We start from the raw sequence: 5,120 nt of genomic DNA, 5'->3' as shown, positions 1-5,120 counted from the left end.
GACTAAGCGAAATGATATAACCTTGATATGCCAACAAATTCAACTCTTCAGGAGTTAAACCCTGTGCTGGCAAGATCAATATTTTCAAGTCATTTGGAGGAAAAGAGGATTTTTAATCACAGTGACTCTCTGTAAACACGATGCCAAGGAATTGACCTACATTATAAAGGAAACTCAGTTGGCGTTTTTCGTCATTTGAGGAGACTATAGATATGTAAAAAATGAATGTAAAAATGCTATGTCATGTGGTGGGCATCCACTCGCATTTAGAGAGTTCTTTAACCGCAAAGACGATTGAAACGCGTAAAACTGAGATCCGTGAAAGATGAGATGTTAGGGAATAGTGGACAAGAAAGCCACAAGAGAGCAAAGCCATATGTGAGAATTAGAGTGGACTTGCATTTTAATGTATTTTAACGATCCACCGAGGAAAGCTTTATGTGAATCATGTACAGGCCATTTACATATCACTACTTTCAGAAGTTTTCTCGATGTTTGCATGGTATAGTATTTTAAACGTTTTACATTTTTAGAAACCTATGAAGTCAGACCATACAAAGTCACTGAATCACCAGTTACAATACAGGACTACCCACACTTTTGAGTGAATCTCAAAGAAATGTCAGTTGTATTTCTACTCAAAATCACAAGAAAAAATGATATAGAAAGAAAATATATTATATTATATTTATTATATGGACCATTAAATATATACCATCACAATTCCCTCTCCCAAATTGTGGGAATTCTCTCCCAAATTCTCTTTACTTGTATGCATTTAAAAACAAAATTAAAATCAGAACAATTAAATTGTGTACAAATGCAACCATGTGTAGTTAAAATCATGAAAAAATGATTAAACTTAAATTTTTCATATATTATTTTTGCCATTATGGTAATAAAACGAGTACTATAATTTGTTTTCAATTTTTTAATGCAAAATAATTTCTCTTTTGGTGCTTTTGATGTGAAATATACTTTGACGTTTCTTGACAGTTTCTGTGAGATTCACCTTTTTCTGCCTTGTGTGTTTTTTATTGATAGTTATGACGTGAAGTGTGTAGAGATCACTTTATATACCATCACTAACTTATGCCGGGTTTAGAATACACAATATTTTTGTCTGTTACGATAGTCGTGTCAGATTTGTCAAAACGTGTCGAAAACGTGTCAGATTTTGACTCCTCGTGGAAAAGAAACAAGTCAGACTACACGTTGCTTCTCGACCAATCATTGCATGCCATCTTTAACGACGTTTGATGTCATAGAGAAGGCGGAACTAGTGACTGACTTCAGGAAAACGAGTGTAAACAAATACACTCTTATCTATCGAAATCGCATGCTGGCAGCGTCCGAAATCGCATGCTGTCTTGAGTAGGTACTTATTTTGAATAAGTAGTTACTTCACGACTGCTAAAAAAGTATGTTCTATATAGTATGAATGTAATCTGGATGTACTACATCCGCCATGTTGTCATTATCATGTGACCTACCAGCGTCAGTTTGGTCGCTTCACTGCCATTCACAAATCCTCTCCCGTGGCCTCATGGGATAGTAAAGTGTTTATTATATGCACACTTCAGAGTCTCACCGGAAGTAGTAGATCATCCGTGTACTTTTTGCCTACTCTTTCATGAATACTATGAATTCTGACTTCTTTTGTCACATACTGTTTTTAGCCTACTGTATAGTAGGGAAGTATGCGATTTCAGATGCGAAGCAGTGTTTTAGTAGCCTGGTTAAAACCAGACCATTCTCAGTTGTAACTGAGTTATGGTCTGGCAAAGCGTCATAGACAAATCATTTCCAGAGGGGCGTCAACTCCAGTACTCATCGGGTTGCTGAAGCGCCTCCGCTATCGTTCGCCAGCAACGCCCACTGAATACCCTACGTCAAACGACTGATATCGTGTAGTCTGAACCCCCGACTGATTTCAAAAAGTTTGTATATGTGAATCGGTGGCTTTCGAAATCATATTGCCGTCATCTTTATCAGTGTTCTTGAAATGTTGTGCTTCTTTAATAGTGTGCACACTCTTGTCTCTTCTACTGAACATCCACCGCCTGTTCAACTCTTATATATCGACTGAAAGGGCTGAGGTTCACAAGACAGCAATCAATCCCTCACACTCTTAAGGGCTTTCACAATCACATCCACGCTGGAAGATGGCGATGGCATCCCTCCCTATTTTTCTTTTTTATTAACCATCTTCACAGCCGTTAGTCTTGCAATATTTTCAACTCGTAGTTTGACGTACAAGCATTCAGGCATTTTCGTGTCGAGTCTTTCTGCTGTACGCGTTGTATAAATCGTCGACCAAACAACATTTAGGATTCCGACTGCGTGTTGAGCTGACGGTTTTATTAAGATGCGAACAGGCGTCGAGTCCCAGTAAAACACCTCCAACATTGTTTTATAAACTCCGCTTTTCTTTTAAGAGGTGTGAAGCTGGCAGGTATGAAGAATTTAACAGTCAGATTGATTGTTTGGCACTGTTTTTATTGAAAGATCATATTCGACTTTTGTTTCTGCCAAAATAATCAGTTAATGGAGGATAATATTGTCTGTAATACTGTTTTGCACACGAGATGCATAAGTCGGGGGGTTTTATGTCTTTGTTATTCACAAGCGATGCTTCTATCAGCTTTACATTGATGGAAACAAAAGTTTATGAAAAGAGTGGAACAATTTCAGCACATTCTGATCTGCATCTCCAAGGAGTTCAAATGCATGACTTTGCCCAGCAACGTCTCTTTCAGCAGAGTTACGTCACGCCGTATTATGAAAATGAGTTTGACTTTGTCTTTTAAGGGATGATGAACACACTATTGTTTTAGGTAACTTTGAATTTTGATTTCTTCTGTCGCACAAGTTTGTCATGTCAATGTGTTTTGGGCTTTAAAACAGTACATTTTTTTTAATTTATTTCTTTTTACTTGCTTTTTATATCTTTATTCACAGTGTTAATGGTTTTCTGCTTAATGTAGTTTAGATTTTTGTTGTTTAATTTGTCGGTAAGAAGAACAAGTAATCTGCTCTTATAAGATCACGTGCACTGTAAGTTATACAAATGTACATTTTTGATAGCAAAATTTTAATAGATATGATTTGATGTATAAAGGGTGAGCTTGAGTTTGGTCTGTGTATGTTATGTTAAAGTTCTAATTTGCATGTTTTGATTTCTTTAAAAAAAAAAATGTTTCTTGATAACTTAAATGTTGTTTTTGTCTCTGCCAAAAAATGTTTTGTAATAAAAAAGAATTATCGAGCGGAAATGAAATGCACTGTTATAAGAATAAAGGAGATGCATTGCTGTGCATTAAGAACAACCTAAAGCATAAATATAAATATATATATCCTTCCGAAGCCATTTTTAGATATTTCTTTGCTATGATGCCATTGGTGTTCATTGCTCAGATCCATTGCTATCTTTTGAGAGTTTTCAAAAAAAAAGGTTAAAGGGATAGTTCACCCAAAAATGAAAATTCTGTCATTAATTATTCGCCCTCATGTCGTTCCAAACCTGTAAGACTTTCGTTCATCTTCAGAACAAGAATGAAGATCTTTTGATGAAATCTGAGATCCTTATGTCCCTCCATTGACAGCTACACAACTACCACTTTGACACTTGATCAGTGAACATAAACAGAAGCTCAACCGAACTTGCTTGACGCAAGAGAACAAACCTCATTGGTTCTCGCTGAAGCTCAAAGGTGATGCGTAACACGAGAATGAACCTCATTGGTTCTTGCAAGTCAAGCGAACATGCTTGAGCTTCCGTTACCTCAACTGATGTTTGAGTTGATGAATGTTTATATGTGAATAAAATCCTATATTCAATCTTTTCATCATATAAAGCGAGTCTCTTCAGAAAACTTACCGTTCAATACATATGGATTAGTTTTACAAACTCTTTATGAACTTTTTAAAACGTCAAAGTGGTAGTTGCGTATCTGTCAAGTCAATGGAGGGACAGAAAGCTCTCAGATTTCATCAAAAAGATCTTCATTTGTGTTCCGAAGATGAACGCAAGTCTTACAGGTTCCCTTTAAGATACAGTTAGGAGTAAAAAGTGTAAGAGCAGAACTAATGTCCTGCAATGGCCCGACAGCCAGATAGATAGACAACCCTTGAAAGTGTGCCAGTGACTCTTGGCAGAGTGTGAAATAAATGAGGAAACGAGAAATGTTATTTGTTCCAGGCGACTCTACAGCGCTAATCCTTTATTCTGAACACCTTTGCAGCTTTGAGAGTGTGTGACCAGACGGATCTTCCAAAGAGCGTGTCCACAGGGCCTTGCAGGTCCAATCAATCTTTGGCCTGAAGCATCATGATGGTGAGGGGGAGACCAAGGCTAACTCTAAATGTTACAATATCCATCATGTACTGTACATCACAGGATAATTGTCATTTTTCTAAACCAGCAAATGCCATTTCCACAACATCTTGAATTGTGTATTTTGTTTGAGCTGTAGTGGAAAAGACATTTGAAGTATTTTTGAAATAAGATAAGCTAACTACTTGGTCTTTGTAAGGCTAATTTTTATAGCTAGCAAATATTCTAAATAGTTAATTGTTTTATTTACATAATTTGACAATTACAGCTTGATATAGTACATGACAAAATATTCACAAAAATCTTCGTGATATTTATCTGGATTTTTAAAAAAAATCCTGTTTACTGTTCTTGATATCAGGAATTTATATTTTTTAACAAAGTAATTATTGATATTTTTAAAAAATTATTTTTACTAGTAAGAATTGGACTTCTGATATGAATGAATCAATGAGGCATTTATATAGTGCTTTCATATCAAAGCGCTTTACAATCATATCGGGGGATCTCTCCTCAAAGTTAGACAGGAATATGTGAAATCGGAATTTCAACTAAGAAATCAATTCTTGATATCAATAATTTAATTTGAATGACAGCCTATGGTGATATTTATAGTGAAAATACAATTATCAAGAATTCGTATTTCAGCGAGTGATGTCATTGATCAAGAATGACCATTTTTACAAGTGGAAATGTAATTCTTGATGTCAAGAAATATCAAATGATATCAATGTACATCTTGGGAATGAATAAAAGTCCAAACTGGCTTGCCATAATCTAATCG

Source organism: Rhinichthys klamathensis, unplaced genomic scaffold (genome assembly GCF_029890125.1).
Source record: "Rhinichthys klamathensis goyatoka isolate OS25496 unplaced genomic scaffold, OSU_Roscu_1.1 h1tg000046l_1, whole genome shotgun sequence".
NCBI lineage: Eukaryota > Metazoa > Chordata > Actinopteri > Cypriniformes > Leuciscidae > Rhinichthys > Rhinichthys klamathensis.
The sequence above is the reverse complement of the archived record's forward strand: the minus strand, read 5'-3'. Positions refer to the sequence as shown.